The sequence below is a fragment of the Pleurodeles waltl genome, chromosome 4_2, assembly GCF_031143425.1.
Source record: "Pleurodeles waltl isolate 20211129_DDA chromosome 4_2, aPleWal1.hap1.20221129, whole genome shotgun sequence".
NCBI classification, from domain to species: Eukaryota; Metazoa; Chordata; class Amphibia; order Caudata; family Salamandridae; genus Pleurodeles; species Pleurodeles waltl.
Window position 1 is genome coordinate 746019628 of NC_090443.1, and position 21237 is coordinate 746040864.

Genomic DNA, 21237 nt, shown 5'->3' on the forward strand with positions numbered 1-21237 from the left:
CACTTCAGGTTTCTGTACACCTGTTCACTCCTGCGGGGGGTACCAAGGCCACATGTGTCCCATCAATGGCACCTATGATGTTGGGGATATGTCCCAGGGCATAGAAGTCACCTTTCACTGTAGGCAAATCCTCCACCTGAGGGAAAACGATGTAGCTGCGCATGTGTTTCAGCAGGCCAGACAACACTCTGGACAACACGTTTGAGAACATAGGCTGGGACATCCCTGATGCTATGGCCACTGTTGTTTGAAAAGACCCACTTGCCAGGAAATGGAGTACTGACAGGACCTGCACTAGAGGGGGGATTCCTGTGTGATGGCGAATAGCTGACATCAGGTCGGGCTCCAACTGGGCACACAGTTCCTAGATTGTGGCACGATCAAGACTGTAGGTGACTATTACATGCCGCTCTTCCATTGTCGACAGGTCCACCAGCGGTCTGTACACCGGAGGATGCCCCCATCTCATCACCTGCCCCAGCGGACGTGCCCTATGGGTGAGAACAGCGAGCAGAGGGTCAGCCAACACTGAGGTACTTAAACAACAACTTTATTGCACACATTTGTCAATCCACTATGTGCCTGTCTTGATGTGTATGCAAGGCCTGGATATGTGTGACGCATTTAAAAATAATGCCATGTGGCCCCCTGGAATGGCGGCTGCCTGACCTGTAATGTGGGACAAGGGTATATGATGTAACTGCGCTGGCGTTGTACACCGTCGCGGTAGGTGGTCGAAGACCGCGGCGCAATCCTGCATTGGTTAACATTGGACCCTATGGGTCCCAGGAGCCAATGACGATGTACGCCGGCGGTGACGGTATGCACCGCCGAGGACGTGACTGCCATTTTCTCTCTGTTCACTCACTTGATACCTGATCTTCAACAGGAGAGGACCTACACTGCAAGTGCTGCTGTGACCTCAGTCTGGAAGCGACGATGGCTCATGTGTCTGGGGAAAGGGCCCCTGCCTTCACATCAGAGGAGTTGGAGAAACTAGTGGATTGGGTCCTCCCCCAGTACACGCTACTCTACGGTCCTCCAGACAAACAGGCGAGTACACTGTGAGCATGCTGTATGGGCAATGCCTGTTTGGAGTGGTGTGGATGGGAGATGGGGGGGGAGATGAGGCGTGCATGATCCGACGGTGAGTGTATGTGCGTCAGGGCAAGGGTGGGAACGTGGGCCAATGACTGTGATGGTCCGGACGAATAATGTTGTACCTTTTCCCCTGTAATATTCCTGTAGGTCAGCGCCCACCAGAAGAAGGATATTTGGCATGCCATCGCCAAGGACGTCCAGGCCCTGGGGGTCCACCACAGACGGAGCACCCACTGCTGTAATAGATGGGAGGACATTCGCCGCTGGAGCAAGAAGACGGCGGAGGCTGAGCTGGGGAGGGCCTCCCAACGTGGGAGGGGTGCCCGTCGCACCATGACCCCCCTGATGTTCCGGATCCTGGTGGTGGCATATCCGGAGTTGGATGGGCGCTTGAGGGCATCACAGCAGCCACAAGGGAGTGAGTACCGTCACATCCATCTGACTCTGCGCGCTTTGGAGGTGTCTGGGTGGGGGAGGTGGGCAGTGGGTTCCCCCAGGCTAGGGCGAGCTTTGTAGGCAAGGACCCTTTGTGAGGCAGGCTAAGTGGCGCCCCAACCCCACCAGTAGTAAGAGCCATCTACACCTAGTCAGGCTCCTGTGACTTCCATGTGTGCAGCAATCGGGCATAGGCCACGTGAGGAATTAGGGAACTCTAGGTGCATGGCGTTGTACAGAGGGCTGCTGTGTCTGTAGTGTCCGCCAACGGTAGTGGTATTGCATGTACTGAACATGTCTTTCTACTTTCTTTCCCCCCCTTTTTGTTGTCTCCCTGTTCTTGTGTGCATTAGCATCATCAGGCGGAGGAGCTGTGCCACCGGAGCAGGAGGGAGCTACATCCCACATGGCCCTGGACGGCGACACTACGGAGTCAGAATTCACTAGTGGGACGGAGGGCGAGGGGAGCTCCACAGCAGGGACTGGAGCAGAGACCAGTGACACCGACTCCTCCTCTGATGGGAGCTTCCTTGTGGTGACGGGCCCCTCTGTGCCCCCTGCATCTACAGGTACAGACGCCACCCCCCCTACCAGCACCACCCTCCCAGCAGCCCCTCAGCTTGTGGCCCGTGGCTGCTCACCCAGGAGGGTGGGCATCTCCTTCGCCCCAGGCACCTCAGCCCCTGCCCCAGTCAGCCCTGCTGTCCTCAGTGAGGAGGCCATTGACCTCCTGAGATCCTTCAGTGTTGGATAGTCTACTATTCATAATGCCACCCAGGGTGTAGAGGGGCAGTTGCAACAGAGCATTTCAGACTCTGGCCTCAGCACTGATGGCAGCCATTGTCCCTGTGTCCAACCTCCCCCCTCCAACTTCCTCCACCAAGAGCCAATCCCCTGTACCTCAATCTATCCCAAGCACACCATCAGACCAGCATGCACACACCTCAACACACAAGGGTAGCTCTGGCAAACATAAGCACCACACATCCCACAGGCACTCACACAAGCATCATACCCATACACACATACCAACATCCACTGCCTCCACTGTGTCCCCCTCCTCCACGTCTCCCTCCTCCCTCCCTGTCACTTCTCCACTCACACCTGCATGCACTACATCCTCAGCCACTACCTCCATCACCAGCACACCCATCACCACACACCGCTCACATGCAATCACCACCTCCACTACCATTCACACATCCCGTGTCCTCTACCAGTGTGTCTGTGAGCCCTCCTCCCAAAGTACACAAACGCAGTCACACACCCACCCAACATCCATCCACCTCACGACAGCCTCCAGCCCATGCACCTTCACCCAAAGTCAGCAAATGAACACCTCCTAAAACCTCTTCCTCCACTCCCAAACCCCCTCCATCTACCCGTCCCAGTGTGTCTAAAAAGTTTTCCTGTCGAACCTTGACCTCTTCCCTTCACCTCCCCCACCCCTTCTGTCCCCTAGGGCCCGCCTTTCCAAGTCCCAACCCAGCACCTCAGCCACCACATCACCGGGCTCAGTGGTGCCAGCAGTAACCAGATTCTGGAGTGTGCCAAGCAGCACGGCTGCCAGTGTCCCAAGGAGCGAGGCCAAGGACATTCCCCCACCTCCAAAACAGAAGAAGTTGCCCACATCCCAGAGGGAGAAGGCCAAAACACCTGCCACCAAGGGCTCAGCAAGGACAACAGTTGGGAGTGGCAAGACAGCTGCGCCACCATCCAAGATGGGGAAGGGCCTGAAAAACAAAGGCAAGTCAACGTCTCCTCCAACCTGCACGGCAGACAAGACAGCCACGGGTACCGCCACATGCACCGCCGCCACCGGGCATCGCCGCCAGCACCCAAGATACTGAGCCCTTCACCTGCACCGCAGACACTGTGCCCTTCAGCAGCACCAAGGTCAGTGAGCCCGCCACCAGCACCGCCGCGCAGGACACCGCCGTTCAGGACACCGCCGTTCAGGACACCGCCGCCAGAACCGCCGCTCAGGACACTGCCACCAGCACCAAAGTCAGTGAGCCCCCCACCAGCACTGCCACTCAGGACACCGCCGCCAGCACCAAGGTCAGTGAGCCCCCCACCAGCACCGCCGCTCATGACACAGTCGCCAGCACCGAGGTCAGTGAGCCCCCCACCAGCACCGCCGCTCATGACACAGTCACCAGCACCGAGGTCAGTGAGCCCCCCACCAGCAACACTGCCCAATGAGCGCCGCAAGCATCGCCGCTACTGAGCCCGCCGCCAGCGGTCATGCCACATCCTGAGCCAGTGGCACCACCGCAGACATGGCTGCCATCCCCAGTGGTCATTCGTACGAGGCTGGGGGTCAGTTCCAGGGGCCTGGCCAGCTTGCATGTTGCACCACCGTCAGTGGAGTGTCACATCCACTACCTCAGTCCTTGGCAGGATGAAGCACTCTGGGCACAAAGCCCCCTCCAGAACCAGTGGAGTATCACATCTACTACCTCAGTCCTTGGCAGGATGAAGCACTCTGGGCACAAAGCCCCCTCCAGAACCAGTGGAGTATCACATCTACTACCTCAGTCCTTGGCAGGATGAAGCACTCTGGGCACAAAGCCCCCTCCAGAACCAGTGGAGTATCACATCCACTACCTCAGTCCTTTATCAGGATGAAGCACTCTGGGCACAACGCCCCCTCCAGAACCAGTGGAGAAAGACATCCACTACCTCAGTCCTTGGCAGGATGAAGCACTCTGGGCACAAAGCCCCCTCCAGAACCAGTGGAGAAAGACATCCATTACCTCAGTCCTTGGCAGGATGAATCACTCTGGGCACAAAGCCCCCTCCAGAACCAGTTATCCACTTGAGAGACTGTGGCTTTGCACTCCCCATGATAAAGCAGTGGGCAAACCACCCACTGGAGAGACTTGAGAGACTGTGGCTTTGCACTCCCCAGGATAAAGCAGTGGACAAACCACCCACTGGAAAGACTTGAGAGACTGTGGCTTTGCACTCCCCAGGATAAAGCAGTGGGCAAACCACCCACTGGAAAGACTTGAGAAACTGTGGCTTTGCACTCCCCAGGATAAAGCAGTGGGCAAACCACCCACTGGAAAGACTTGAGAGACTGTGGCTTTGCACTCCCCAGGATACATAAATGGGCATGGAGCCCCCTCCTGGAGCTGGCGTCGTGCACTCATCCGGCTGAGGTCCACTCCCTTCCCTTCCCCCTGAGGTGCCTGTGCTTTTTTTAATCTGATGCCCCTGCAGTGTTCTCTCCGTTTCGATCAGGTATCTTGTGTGGGCCTCACCCATGCATTTTGGGCCCAGTGGTCCACGGACTATATTGGTGCAGCACCTGGACTTTAATTCTACATATTTGTTTATTTTTGATTAATGGATTTTACATGATTACAATCGTTCAACTCATTTCCTTTTGTCCTTGCGTTCTTCCAGGGGGAAATTGGGGGGTGTAAATGTAATGTTTCAGCATATATTGGGGTGTGTGTGTTGTGGGTGAGGGTGGGGGTGGGGGTGTTGCATGTCTTGTGTGTTTGTCACTCACTTTTCCCTCCCCCCTCCCCTTTGTCGTAGGTGCAGTACTCACTGTGGTCGTCGCCGCCGTCGGTCGTGCTCCTGGTAGAGGAGCAGGAAGACAATCGCAGGGAGTATTTGGAGTTCAGGCTCCATGGCGTCCTGGTTCCTCGTGGAATGTGTAGAGGTGAGTGTTTCCCCTTCCAAGTCCTGTTTCCGCCGTGTTTTTGTTCGCGTTGAATCCGCCCCGGAAAAGGTGGCGGATTGGTCTGTCATAATGGTGTGGGTGGTACATTGTCTTCCGCCTGTCTGTTGGCGGTGACCACCGTGCTGTTTGTTTGTACCGCCATGGTGGTCAGAGTGTTAAAGTGGCTGTCTATGTTGGTGGTTTCCGCCACTGTCATAATTCCCTTTTTTGGACCGCCGGCCTTTTGACGGTTTTACTGCCGCTTTACCACCGACCGCCAGGGTTGTAATGAGGGCCTTGATGTCTTCTAACATTATTACCTGAAAGATGTAATTTTTAGTACCTGCAAGGAGTTGGGGGTGGAATGATGATTTCGGTTTGACACCACTGTTCCCCCCTTTTGAAGTTTTGATCTCTCCCTCTTCACAGATTTGTATATTTGACCTTGCTGTTAATAAAATTACATTATATTCTCCTCTTGTTCCATTTTCAAGATCTATTATTACCCCCAAAGTTGGCAAATCGTTTCCAGCAATTTCTGGTGTTTTACCTATGGTAATTAGAGTTTCTTTGGGAGTTGCTGGATTCGTAGTAATGTACTTTTTTTAATTTTATCTTCCACACAAATGTGTACAGGTCAATTCTGTTTGTTTATTAGGTATAAGTCTGTATCCAGGAAGAAGGATAATCTTTTGTCTATCACTTTCATTTGGTCTTCTGTTAGAATTTTTGAAGAAATATTGACAACCAGATTCTCTTTCTGTAGGGACCTTTTCTGTTGTTTTACTTTTTCTTTTCATTTCTGGTCCTTGGCTTTCCGATGTCCCCTACTGCTCTGGATTTTGTATTTCCTCAGCCCCTGCATCTCCCGGAGGTTGCTATTCTTAACTCTGCCTCTTTGTCACATACTTATTTGAATCAGCCGCATCTCCCCTGAAAAATGCAGGTTATTAGCAATTGAATTCTCATTCACAGAGCTTGCATGGGAACTGTCTACGATTTCTGGATTTCCTGCAGTCTCTATCGCTCTTTCCATTGTGGCTCTATTTCTTAAGGCAGTGGTTCCCGACCTGTGGTCTGGGGACCTCTATGGGTCCAAGAAGCCTTCTTAGGGAGTCCAGGACTGCTTAGAAAAGTAAATAATATGAACAGATTATGTCCCCAGCTTTCAGTAATGACTCAGTAGGGGGTCCTTGGATTCCAATAATGATTCAGTGGGGGTCCCAGGGATCCAGTAATGATAAAGTGGGAGTCCACAGAAGTCAAAAGGTTGGGAACCACAATCTTAAGGCGTCACATTTCACCACAAAGGTATATATCCTTCCGCTTGTGTAATCAATGCGATCCCGGTTGAATTTTCTTGCCTTGTGTTTTTCCACATCTGCTTCATGTTTACTAACTTTTTCCTCCATTGCCTCTAAGGCATCCATAAATTCTTGACTTGCAGGGTATTTACCTGATTCTTTTTCTAACTCCTTCAATTGTACTGTCAATTTCACCAAGTTCTTTTCAGCACGGATTACTAGTGTTTACATCAGTTTAAAGGACCATTCGTTTGTATCATTCTGCCAGAACTTTATCAGATCGCCGTCCAGATCTCTAAAAGTTGCCATAATCAATATTCTGAATCCGCTTGGAATCGGCAGAGTCAGTATTCTTAATCCTCTAGGCATCCTTTTTTGTTCAATGTACTTCAGTAAGTTAGTCATCTCCCACCATTTATTATTTTCGGCAATGTGTACATATTCTATTTTTCTAATAATGGCAAGGGGTGCTCTTTTAATTTCTTTATCCACACTTGAAGTTTCAATTTTCTTTAATGTTTTTGCTTGGTCATCATTCAGGAGCTCGCTTGCTGCATTCTTGACATTCTCCTTTCTGCCATCATTTAAAGATGTTGCACAGCTTTTATCTTCAAATCTAGTTGTTGGTATATATACCTGTATGTATATATATATTTGTGGTATATACATCTGTATGTAAATATGTATATAAATATATATATATATATATATTACCGAGTGGAGGTCGCCACTAGGTACTTATAGTTAGGACCACAACATAATTTGCTTATTGATTTCAGGTCAGAGTTTGCTAAATGAGTTCTGATTTTGTTAAACTGCTCATAACACTAACACCACCCTTGCTGGCATTGTTCAGTTTGTAATGTTGTGAGCTTCAATGTTTGGTTTTCCCCTACTAACAACATTCTTGCATGATTAGTAACATTTATATTGCTGACAATTCTACACATCATATATAACATGTTGCAACAACAATTGGTCAATAAAACACGTGTTGTTACTATACAACTGGTATGCTGCTATGGCAATTACTGGCTCAGCCCCTGTCACACTGGCCATTCTACAGAGAGTGTGTCTTATAGAGATGGGATGCCCTCTCTGCAGCATCACCCCAAACTTTTTGCCTTCTTCTGCCTTCCTTTGCAAAACCTGTTTTGTTGGCTTTCAGGACTGTGTGAACTTTACCACTGCTAACCAGTGCTAAAGTGCGTATGCTCTCATTCAAACATGATAGAATTGCTCTACATCTAATTGGCGCACTTAATTTACTTGTAAGTCCCTAGTAAATTGTACTACATGCACCCAGAGTCTGTAAATTAAGTGCTAGTAGTGGGCCTGTAGCTTTAATTCCCCCCCCAACTAAAGTACCCTTTCAGAACATGTCTCAGGCCTCCTACTGCAGCCTGTAGTGCAGTGTTAAACTAACATTTCATCCTGGCAAAATAAACCTTTTGCCAGTCCTAAACCTTCCTTTTTACTACATATACGCCACCTCTATGGTAGGCCCTAAAGGCTCTTAGGGCAGGGTGCTTTGTATGCAAATAGGACATGCGCGTTTATATTTTACAAGTCTTAGCAGTGAAAAACTCCTAAAGTTGTTTTTCACTGTTGTAAGGCCTATCTCTCCAGTTGGCTAACACTGGGTTCCCTTATTATATTTGATACACGATAACCTTGGAAGGGGAGCAGATAGAGATATGGCCTTTACACTCAAATGAATTGTAATTTAAAATCCTGTTTAATGGTAAGGTCGTAGTTTGAGTAGGGCCGGTTGGAGCATACAGAGCTGTACTCCGTGGAATTCCACAGAGTTGGCAAAGAACTCCATGACATTCCAAGGAGTTCCATGTGCGAAGTATTGCCGGCTGCCTGGCCAATAATGCACCCGATCTCAGAGGCATTAAGCAGGGTCAGGTGGCCCGACCCTGCTTTGAGCTACAGAGATCAGGCACTGCACACTTCCCTTCACCAACTGCCCTCCTTCACAAACTTGCTACAAGGGGCCAAGCACACTCCCAGTCTTGCAGTGCACCAGCCTTGCACTTGCACACAGCCTCACACAACCCTTTCTTTAGGGCCCAGCACTAGCAGCAAACCAGCTCAGAGCCAGCAGGCTGCCATTTTCACAAAGTGCCTAGCCCTGCTTCAGACTGGGCTAGGCACTCTCTCAGGCCACACACATCTCTGGTTTGGCCTACTCACCTAGACTCCGCTCTCCCTGCTGGCCTCGGCCCTTTACTCCCGGCCCGGGACTCTGGGGAGACAGGTTATTTTCCGTGGAGCTCTGAGTGCAAGTTTTCTTTTTTCTGACATGCACCACAGACCCCCGCCCCATCACATATGCAAATAATGTCCAGACACTTGGCCTGGACATCATTGCATATGTGGCAGGGGTCTGTGGTACGCGTCGAAAATAAGGAAACTTGCAGTGAGAGCTCTACGGTCTCCCCAGACTCTCTGAGAAAGTTCAGGGAGTCTGAGGAGACAGGCTCTTTTCAGTGCAGCTCTGACTACAAGTTTCCTTTTTTTCCAAGCACGCCCCTTCCCCTCATATATAAATAATGTCCTGGCCCAGTGCCCCCGGGGCACTGAGAAGAGACACACAGATGATGGTCGAATGCTCTTGGGGCCTCCCTCTGCCCCCTGCTCTCCGGCTGCAGCGAGGACAGTAAAAGGAGCTGGAGCTGGTGCAGCCCTCAGCAGCAGCTTGCAGCAGCAGCTCGACGCTGACCAGCAAAGACCAAAGCCTCAGGTAGGCTCTCTCTCCCCATCAGTGAGCTCCGCTCCACTGGTGGGGCTAGTGGAGTTTTTTGCCAGAATTTGAAAAACTCCATGAACTCCATCAGCGGAGCAGAGCTCACCGGCCACCCCTAACTTTAAGTCACAATTCAGAAAATGCCACTTTTAGAAAGTTGACATTTTTATATCCCAACCCTTTTTGCCTTCTGCCACTGTCATGGGTCGCTTAACTGTAAATGGCTGTGCTGTTGAGGTTTGTGTATTCCACCAGACAGTAACAAAAAAGGGGGCTCGGGTGTAGACAGGATGGACCATACTGGCAGGATAACTGGGAGGAGCTTTACCCAGCCCCACTTACACTTCAACGAGCTTTGCCTCCTGCACACACAAAGGAATCCAACACTAGGCCTGACCTGTCTTTTGTCATCCGAGGCAATTTGGAGTCTTGATAGTGGAAGGGGAAGAATGTTCCAGAATCAGATCTGAAAGTAGGACACTGAGTCTCCCTAAACACAAAAAAGGCACCAAAGCCACTCATCAGAACACTCCTGGACCTGTGGGTATTACAGAAGAAGTACTGCTTGCTGTCAGAAGAATTCCTGGCTGCTAAAAACTGCTTCTTGCTGTCTGAGAAGGAAGACTGTACTAACATTCCTTCATCCCAAGTTAACTTGAGTGACTCCATGGGTCAGTTGGCCGACATCCTACAGCTAAAAAGACATTACAAACTCCAGAGGCTTCCCTGTGGCTGCCCAACTGACCTGATCCAGTGGACCTGCCTGGACCTGCAACTGGACCTGCTGGAGTGAGTTCCTGATCCTAAAGAGGTGCTGCAAGGTCCTGGTCGCATAGCTGGCATCAGTGTGAGCTTTTTCAAAGATAAAAAGTTGAATTCCTGATGTTTGGGCTCTTTGTGACAGCTAAGGTGGCCCTTCGCACTGAGGCTCTGCCACCTGCAATGACCACCAACACAAAGTTTTGGTGAGCCCTACTCTTCGTGCTACAGCAACCACCAGTGACGACTAGCAATGTGAGATCTGCATTCTGAGCTATGGCATCAATTGCTTGTGGTGACAACCAGTGCGAAGCTACAGCAATGACCGTTCACCCCAACTGACTGGCTTAACAGGCTTTTTGCGCTACAGCAATGACAGCCTGTGATGACCGACCTACTCTTCCCGTCACAACCACAGCCATTCGCAGTCTCCTCCAGCATGAACGGATCTCTTTGCACTGGATTTTTAGAAGGTAACTTTTTCAGCTGGACTAACCTGGTCCCTGTATCCAATGAATGCTCTATTGTGGTCGGCCTGAACTTGTGACTTTCCCACTGTCTAGCACTGCCAGATGGCAGCGAGTGGCAGTTTGTGCTTTTAGGAAACGTTCTTACCTAAAAGCCTTAAAATTGAATTCCTCCGGTTCTACTCATTGGAATATTGCCAGTCTGGTACCAGTCTATTTATTAAAATTTACTTTATTTATCTAAATTGATTTTGGATTTTTCATGTGTTGTGTTTTCACATTATTACTGTTTGTGTGCTGAATAAATACTTTACACATTGCCTCTAAGTTAAGCCTGTCTGAATTGTGCCAAGTTAGCAGAGAGTTAAGCACAGATTAATTTAGTGACTTTGGGCTTGAGGATTGTGGTTGTTGCCTGAGTGGGGCTTCCAGTCCCCCCAACCAATATCCTAATTTCTTGTAGACAAACAGCGGGTTGCTGCATCCTCCCTTACGGTTTACCTGGCAGTAGCCAAGTCCCCAGTGCAGTCCTCCTATGTGACATTCTTCTCTGTGGGGCATTCCTGTAGAGCATTCTTCAAGTAGTTGTTCACTGGGTTCCTTGCTCTTCAATTTCTTCCTGAACTATGCGTCTTTCCCTTTCTTTTTTCCTCTGCACTCCTGTAGTCTTCTACTCCTTGCCTTAACTTTTCTGTGTCATTGTTCAAGATGATGCTTCCATCAATCCAGCTTATCTCCAGGTCACTGTTTGGCATCTTCCGGTGTTAAGTTGTTTCAGTTTTCGAGAGACTTCATGGACTCTTTTTGGCAGTTTTTACCCATTGGGGCTCCTTCTGGAAGGCACTATCTGCCAAGCGCTTTCCTGTGCAGCAGCATCGAGGCTGCTGTAAGGGGTCGTACTTATCTCTGGCAGACCAGGTCTGTTAAGGCTGGGCTGTTGAGGCTGAGAAGTAGCATAAGAAACTAAACCAGGCATCAAGACCGTGACAAGTCCATAGTGATCAGCATGAAGTAGCCATTTAAATATGACCACCACTGTGCTATTAGTCTGGCCTGATTTTAGACATTATGACATTGCTTTTGCGATTAATGTTGGTATTCAAGAACATTTTAACATTAGGTGTATATGTTGAAAGATCAGTATGCTCTGGGTAAATTTTCAGATTACACCTATTGCTCTTAATAGAGTTTAGAAGTTGAATACATGTTATAAACTACTGCTCATACTGGTGACACTAGCCTAGCAGACATTAATTAGTTCGGATTGGCAGTATAATTGGTGTCTATCTAAGAAACTTATTTTAGCATTATTATTGATGTTTATTGTATTGATAACGTTATGTGTTGCCCACAACATGATACTATATAATTTGGTACACAAAAGACACATGGAGAGTATTGCTCCTTATAGACAGCAGCATGAATTGGCCATTTCAATATGACTGCTGCATTACATACTAATAGACTTGTGTTCTTGCTTAGAGACATTGCACTGCAATAACAATAGGCAACATAGACTGCCTGAACAGTCATGCCACATCACACACTCCGCTTTGGACGGTATTGTCATGGAAACTGATCTTCACCACCATGGTCTTAATGGAAGTTGTGTGCCACGTTGTCATCCCTCATACAGTATCAAAGGTAAGCAAAGTAATGATGCTTCTGGTTTGAATATTGATTGCAGGTGTAACCACATTTTGGGAAGGCAAGCTATGCATCACTCAAGCAATGGTTAGCGAGATGTTTTTACATCTTTGTCAGTTTTCACACATTGTAAGCTTAGTGAGTGCTTTGTGTTAATTCAGGACTAAGGCCCTCATTATGAAGTTGGCGGTTCAGACCGCCATGTCAGCGTCGGCTGAAAAGACCGCCACTGGCAGAGCGGTCTGAACCGCCATATTATTAACATACAGAGGGCCGCCTGTGGCGGCCCTCTGTCACCACCAGGCTACCGCCGACAGGCAGCCTGACGATGGCAGATTACATTATCCGACAGGGCAGTGCTGCCCTCCGGATAATGTACCCTGTTTCCCCCAGCCTTTCCCTGGCAGGAAATGGCTGGCGGAAGGGGTACTCCAGTGCCCCACAGGGGGCCCCTGCACTGCTCATGCACTTGGCATGGGCAGTGCAGGTACCCCCATGCAGTGCCCCATCACGCAGGTCACTGCCTGATTTACGGGAGTGATCTGCGCGACGGGTGCTGCTGCCGTTGTCAGTGCCCCAGCCCTGCATTCTGATGGGTCGGTGGGCGGAAACAATGTTTCCACCCGCCGGCCCAGCAGAATGTTCTTTATGGGGCTGGCGGGGATTCAGGGGGGCTGGCGTTCTATGGAAAGACCGCCAGCATGAACACGGCGGTGTTTACAGCCGTGTTCATAATGACCCCATAAGTCTGTAGTAAGTGATAAGCTTTGGGTCAGTGCAATATTCAGTGACCCCATGGCACCATGCAGTGGCTTTGAGTTGTGTATGTGAGACACAACAGCATATTTGGTCATACTCATTTCAATGCTTGGACTATTAAATATGTTGATTAAGTCTCTGCTAGTATTTTACAGCTTTTTAGGACTTTGCATGCTGTGATTGATATGTATATTGGTCCAATCCAATAATTCATATATAAATGGGATATGTAAGGCGCATGCATAATGATTGATGCTCTTGGTGATGTGGCCAGTACCTATTGATTTTAACATTTTGATTTTGTCAATGAGCTTCCTCCCATAACCACTAGAAGTACAATGTAACCATGACTTTTGGGCAATTCTAAAAGGAAATTCATTAACACGGTATGCCAAGGTCCAACTGGAACTGTCAACGGCTTCATTATACCCAATGGTTTACTATATGAACTCTTAAACTCAGCATTGATTGAATATTTTTGTACATTACTCTTAAGATCAGCTAACAGTCTTCACCCCCAAACATATCTTCTTACTGCTACTAAAGTATTCCAGGGTGTCCAGTCACTTTTGAATTATAAAGCCAAGTTGCAGCCTTCTGTCTTAACTGAACTGAAGGGAAGTACACAGTTTCCCTTTTTTTCAACAATCCATCTCTTCCATGTCTGTCTTTTTGTTTCTTTAATCAAGTCTCTTTATCTAATCATTGACTCCCTGTATGTACGTTTGCCTGATATTATTCAACTTTAAATTAAGGTAATAGAATGATCCAATGGTGGGTCCTCTTTCAACTAATTTTCACTTCCAAGTTGAATATGATATCTACAGCATCAGCCTTGCTATTCTTAACATCTGGTCTGTAATTTGTTACAGAGGTATCTTCTAAAAAGGACAAGGTCCACCTCAGTTGCCTACGGGTAAGTGTAATGGCTGACTTCAGGAATTGCAGATTTATGTCACCAAGATACAGTTATACAGTATTATGGCCGCCAACAAATAGTGTATCCATTCCTCAAAAGATCTCCTAATTTTGCTGGTGAAAATGTTTTTACGAAAGTATTTCATTCAGTGGAGCTGGCCATTCTCTGATCTCCCTGAGATAAAACACCTACCATAGCAGGGTAGGAAGCGTCTTTCTTTTAAAAGTATATTCTTAATTGGGATGTTGCAAAATAATAGCATTGCAAAAACACTATTTCAAAATTGAAAAGGCCAGATTTGCCTTTGGATCACACAAAACATGCTGCCTTTTGTAGCACCTTGGTAACAGGCCTTATGAGTTCAGAAAACGAACAACTGAACCTCCTGTAAAACATATGAAAAACCCAAAACTCGTGAATAGCCTTCAATGAAATTGGTGTGGACCACTGAACAACTGCTGATGCTTTGTTTTAATCCTTCATGATGGTCCTCACCCTCCAGTGTAATTATGGACCCCTACAAATTCTATAATAGTAGTGTGATAAATTCATTTAACCATATGTGGTGGGCTGCGTTACGAGCGGATCAAAGAGAGTCAAAAGAGTGGATTAATTTAAGTTTTTAAGTTTTTATTTTCTGTTTAGTCACAGCCTATTTCTTTTAACGGTAGGGTTAAGGGTCTAAGTCTCTGGGTTTCTGTTTCCCTTGACTTCTTTCTTTTCTTCTAGGGTTTTCCTCGTTTCGCGGTCGCCTTCGGTCTGTGTAGGATGGACGTCTCTCCCGGACCCCGACCGAAATGAAAGAAACAAAATAAAGAATCGGTAAGAACTTCTGGGATAGTGGGTGGGGTACGGTGCTCGTGAGGGTTTAAGGCAACATGCGGGCAAGTTCGTGAAGGGGTGATCAGGGTGGGGTTTTAGGGTTGCGGGGGTCCACACTGTGCCTATTTCCCTTCTTGCCCCTTCCCTTGTCTCTCGTTCACCCTCCCCGTCCTTCCTCCCACTTCCCCGGTGCCTTTCCCCGTAACCGACCTTCCCCGTGACCCTCCCATCCCTAGGAGGGACCGTACCTTGTGAAGCCACGACCCTCCTGGGTCGTGGCGGCTTTCTCGTTTCTCCGGTGTCTCTTCCTTTTCCCGCTCTCGCGCTTCGGTGGTTCCTCTGGGCGTCTCTTCCTGGTTCTTCGTCGGGGTGGTTAACCGGTTCGTCCTCTTCTCCCCGGCCGGGATTTCCCTTCCGCTCGCCTCCTCTCCGCTACGCACTCGTGTCGCTCTCCACTCTTCTCCTCCTTGGGCTCCGACGCGCCCCCTCTCCGGATCGGTCTCCCTTTTTAGTCCGCGAAACCGGAAGTCCTCGATGCTGTGACGACGTGGCGTTTCCCCGTTGCCAGGGGAACGCCGCGTCGTTTCCGTGGATTCGGCCGAAAGATGGCGGACTCGAGGTGAGTGTGTTGGGTCCTCCGGGACCCGTCTACACCATATTAGCAAAAAGATGATAATCTCTCAATTTTTGTACAATTGGCTTAGAGTGTGCAATGTGAGTTTCCAAAAAAACAAGAAAATATCAAAAGTTCATCTAAATAAACATGACAGCACAGATCCAAAAATCCTCGCAATGCCTCATCAGTACAATACTGGAACGCTGCAGAAGCGTTGCAGAATATAAAGGTGTTGGACTTTGCCCTTTTTGCAGGGTTATCCTCAATTTTTTTTCCTTCTTCCTCTTATTTTTTTCAGATGTGCTTTGTTGGCTTTAGGACTCAGGGCACGTTATCACTGCTAACCAGTGCTAAAGCGCATATGCTCTCTGTCTAAAGTCTATAGGTAAACACCTATTCTATGAAGGAGCTGAGAGTTTTCTGCAAGGACAGGGGGCTGGCTGTGAAGAAGAGATCAGCCTTGTATTGTTATGAGGAAACACGCGGGGTAGCAACACTATCAGATGACTCTGAGGAGGACCTCTCTGGAAGTGTATAGGATGTAAGGCCTTGGGACTTCCTAGACCTCCTAGAGAATCCTAAACTGAGGAGAAAGCAGGTGAGGGGAAAAACGAGTTTGCAGAGGCTCCTGGTGGAGAAAGGAGAGCCCACACAGAGGGAGTCCCCTGCTGGATCTACTGTTGGGAGCAGTGTCTCCTCCCACACCCTGTCCCCTGAGGAGTTCAAGATCAGACAGGCTAGGAGGGACCTGCAGCTGCAACCAGATACAGAGGTGAGAGAAGGTGAGGCTGACAGAGGAGAGGAGGGCTGAGGCAGAGAGGGCCTTAGCCCAGGAAAAGGAAATTATTTTAGCTCATGAGCTGAAGTTAAGAGAGCTGGACCTGGAAGTCAGGAGGGCTGAGTTCAACTTAGATGGTGGCAGCAAAAGTACCATGCCCAGTACTGAGGAAAAGGTCCACATACCCAGAGACTTGGCTTGTAAGGAGGGGCTGACATACACCTGTGGGCTCATGCACATGAGCGAGCTCCAGAGGTGTGCAGAGTCCCTGAGGAGGATTGGGGAACTGGCTTGGGGAATGATATTCTTGGTAGTGAGAGGGACACTGTACTGGCTCTAGAAGGGAGTGACAGGGAGAGGTGTAGTCCCCTGGAGGAAGCCCTGGTCTGGGAGTATGGAGTCACCCGAGAGGAGAGTAGGTTGAGTTTTAGGAACAGTCAGACACTGTCTTACCAGATGCGGACTGATGTGGGGTACTTTTTCAAGGCATAGTATGGTAAACACACATGAGGGGCTGTACAATTTTGTTGCTGAAGGGCATATGTTCAATCATGGTTTTCCAGAGCTATGCCGACACCTGATAGAGTGTGAGTTCTCTGACCCCAAGGAACCGAGGCCCTGGAGGCAGAACTCTGGGTGAGTGCCAGAGGGTCTGAAGAGGCATTGGGGAGTAATCCTAAGGAGAGTCAACAAGGTTTTCCCCATCAGACTGAGGGGGAGGGTTGCAGTACCCCAGACAGGTCCCAGTGTAGTAGGAGAGAAGAAAGGACCCACATCCTTGGCAAGAGTAGGAGAAGGGATAGGAGTGGACATAGGCCCCGGGTGCCCTATCTCCAGCCCCAGTGTTTGGATTGCTGTCAGAGGGGGCACAGGCAGAGAGAAGTGGTCCATATCAGGAGCCCATTCACTGATGGGAGTTCCATAGTGTCAGGAGAACTTGAGGGGTAGGGATGGCTGTCGCAAGGGTCCCACCAGTTCTGGTGTCTGGCAGTACCACTCTGGAGAGGAGGGGTGGAAGGGGGAGACAGTCCCCACAGGGAGAACTGGTGGGTCAGTGGTTGCCAGCCCTGAGGTCAGAGCACTCCAGGAATGACCCTGTCAACACCACTTTTGGCTTGAGAGGGCTTGATGCTCTGTAAGATGGACAGGGTTCAGGAAGCCTGCGCCAGTCATACTCTCACACAACACATGGGGAATGTGTTTCCCTTGAGGGATGGTTGTACAATCTGGGCTTGCCAGGCACATGCTCAATCTAAGGGTAAAGCCCTCTGTATGTCAGAAATGGTCTACTTTGTTGAATGCTGCTGACATGTCTAACAGAACAAGAGCATTGGCAATGCCCTTGCCGCAACCCATATGGAAGTCATCCAAGATATCAATGAGTACAGATATAGTACTGTGAGCTGGACAAAATGTTCAAGGCAGATCCAGCTCTTCTGCTATCCAAGGAAAGGGTGACTGTTTTCGGAAGCCACAATGTCACCAACACCGGAATATGTGATAGGTAAATTGTCTTGAGAAGCTGCCACCTTCTCAAAAGAAAGAAGCCAAAGGTGAAAAAAATCTCCCTGCTGACAAAGTCTTCAGAGGGTAGGAGAAAACCAGGAGTCAGGATTCCTGGCGAGGAAGTCCCAAGAGTGAAGAGTTAGGATCAGCAAGTGGAAAGAGCAAGGAAGCGAGCAAAGGAGCACAACTTCATTGAGTGACACCCTCCAACCAAATATAAGTGGTCATTACAACCTTGGCGGTCTTTTTGCAAGACTGCCGAGGGACCGCCGTGCTGAAGACCGCCAGTGCAGGCGGTTTTCCGCTTGGCGAATTATGACATACTGGCGGTCGGCGGGGAATTGGCGTGGCGGTGTTCTGTTGACGGGGTGCTGGCGGCGGAGCAGCCCCCATGGATCCCGTCCCCTCCTGGAGGATCATCGGACCAGGTAAGTTGATCGTCCATTAGGGGAGGCTGGGTGTTGTGTGTTGTGTGCGTGAATGGAGGTGTGCGTGTGAGTATGTAGAGGGGGTGTGTGAGTGCGTGAATGCATGCCGGGTGTGTGTTGTGTTTGGAAATGTGTGCTTGTCTGTCGGTATGCATGTCTGAATGGATGTGTGCGTGTATGTCTGTATACGGGTGTGCGTGTATGACTGTGTGTGTGGCTGTTGGCATGTTTGGTGATATGTGTGCGGGTATGTGGGTTGGTGGTGTATGCATGCGTGTACGGTGTGTGTCTCGGTTGCAATGTTGGGGGTAGGGGTGGGGAGGGGGTCCTGCCACCTTTGGGGGGTGGCAGGGGGGTGTGGGGGCAGGAAGCGGGGGTGGCAGAGACACCTATCAGTGCCAGGGAAGGAATTCCCTGGCACTGATAGTGCTTACCGCCATGGATTTCATGGCAGTTCCCAACCCCATGAAATCCATGGCGGTCAGCCGGGTCGTCGCCACCCTGGTGGTCGGATAGGAGAAGTGGCGGATGACCATGGCGGTAACCGCCATGGTCATAGTTCCAATTTTTTTACCGCCAGCCTGTTGGCGGTAAGACCGCCACTTCTCCGCCAACCCCCAGGGTCGTAATGAGGGCCACAATCCTTTAAATAGTAAAAGAACAGGAAAAGGAAATGGCATTGAGCACCACATGACCAGAAACATAATGGATTGAAAAGGTCAACAAGGAACCAGAGGAAGAACAGCCATGATAAAAAATGAAAAGAGAACAAAAACCTGAAGTGGACTACTGTGTAGCTGCTTTTAAAGGCAGCTGCAAACTGTCAGACAGGTGGTTGCCATTTCTGAGTTGATGAGAGGAGCAACAGCTAGCAGCCCGGAAACATGAGAGAAAACAAGTCTATGTGAGAGATCCTCCAGCACACAGCTGTGGCCTTTGTACAGCATCTTCTAAGTCCTCAGGGAACACAGAACCCCAAACAGTAATGTGATTCTCAGGCACCCAACGGGACAAGAAGCTACAGATGCAACAGAAAACCAGCTTGCATATCATCTAGGAATCCTGATGTCTGGAGGTGTTTAGAGATATTCTCTGCTACACGATGTTCCAATATGTTTGCTCCAAACAAGAGCAAGGAAATGGGGCAAACATTTTTAAGATCAGTTGGCTCCTTGCTTGTTTTTTTAATAGTGGGGTCACAATAGTGTCTCTTTGAAAGCACTAGGGACTAGGCCCTGTTCAAGAAAGAGACTGAATATTGCTAGCAGGGGATCCAGAGTAGTATTAGAAAGTTGGATAACAATCTTCGAAGAGCATGGGTCAAGTGATTTGACCATTTTCAGTTTGAAAAGGAAGTCCACTTTGGAAAGTTGGCCTAGGGTGATCGGTTTGCAAGGATTAATCTCATGTTCCTCCCTAAATAGCGGAAATTAAACTTTTAATATATCAGGATTTATGTTTGAAATTTTCTCAATGAAATAACCAGTGAGTTTATCACATAATGGCTGTGCTAGAATATGTCTTATGCTCATCCTGGAAATGTCAGAGAGTTCTTTGATGATTGAGAACATTTATTTCTGCTTATTAGTAACTTGTCTGATGCTAGCCACATAATAAACCTGTCTGGCTGGATTTATTGACTCTTTGTAGTCTGCAATGCCTTATTTAAAGGCCAGCTTGCCTGGTGAGTATTATCTTTCCTACATGCACACTCCTCTTGTGATTATTCTTCATAAAAAGAATGTAGGGACAATGCACACCAAATAGTATGTGGAATACCTATTTCTGCAAGCACCTTAAAAGGATGGCTCTGTCTGGGTTTGCATTGCATCATACAGTTGGCCTTGCAGTAACCTGTCTTACATCATCCTTCCCTAGCAGCCCAATCAGTAAAGGGATTATGTAAGGTCAATAAATGCATTGAACCGAGAGGCAGCTATGAAATTAAAGCAATTGTTTTCATAGTGGTTTCCAAAACAGACCAATGACATCAGGCGCTCTGGACATGATAGAGAAGTGAAGTCTACCGTCTTAACCTCTTGAGGAATCCTTTTCTTAGTTACATGAATGGGTGGGTGCCCAACACTGGGGTTCATTATTGTGGGAATTAGTTCAAAAAGTGGGGAGTGATAGGCTGCTGACGCTGGATGATGATGTGGAAGAGTCATGTTCAGATATGAAAGAGACACTCATTGAGCTGTTTCATCTAACTACTGAAGAAAATAGACAGAGATTTAAGAACACACACAAGGGGTCAACAAAGACATGGGCGGACTTTGTGGATGCCTAGATAAAAGGTAACCAGGTGGATACCTTTGAGGGGCTCTGCAATTTAGTGGTAAAAGAACATATACTTACAAATTATACCTCAGAGAAGTTACACCAACATCTGGTAGATTTTAAGTTATTTGGCACTATAGAGCTGGGGAATGGGTACACCTTAGGGTGCCCAAAAAAGTCCTAAGGTCGTGATCACAAGAAAAAAGGACAACCCCCCCCCTCACGGAAAAGACGGGGACAAGAGTGAAAAAGCAGAAACTCCCAAAGAGTCCCCAAAAGGTGTCCAAGTGGTGGTGTCGAGAGCCACATCTCAAACAGGAAGGTGTAGCTGGGAAAGAATGCTAACCCTACAAAGGCTGGGGTGTGCTCAGACTGTAAACAGCCAGGGCACAGGAGGGAAGACACTGTGTGCACCAAAATGCCACCCACTGTTTACCATTCCAAAGGCACTGCAAATGTAGGGATGGGGGTGAAAGTTTTCCCTGGAATTGTAAAGGATTCATGGAGGCCACCTTTGTCTCCGTGAGTGGGGAGGAAATTGAACCCTGCGTCCACGGGCCTGCCAGTTTTGAAAAGTAGAAGCAGTGGCCAAGAATCAATATAAATGAAGTCCAGGCCCTGAGGGATACAGGTTCTAGCATCACCATAGCTATGGTTAAGCTGGTTTCCCCAGAGCAGATCATCACTGATGAGATGTGCCAGACTGTAAACTCTAACAATATTACAAAGTCACATTCCACAGCAGTGATAGACCTTGAGTGGGACGTGTTTACTGGCCCAAAGAAGGCAGTTGTGTCCACTGACATCCCAATGGAGTGTCTGCTGGGCAAATTACCTTAAAGCTTATGCCTGGGCAGATGTGGAGAGAACTTATGCAGCAATGGTGGGTCTCCCTGAGTGGGTATGTACCTCCACTAGAGTACAAAAGGCCTTAAGGGAAAGTCAAGGAATCTTGCAGCCAATGCCCCAGTAACAAGAGACA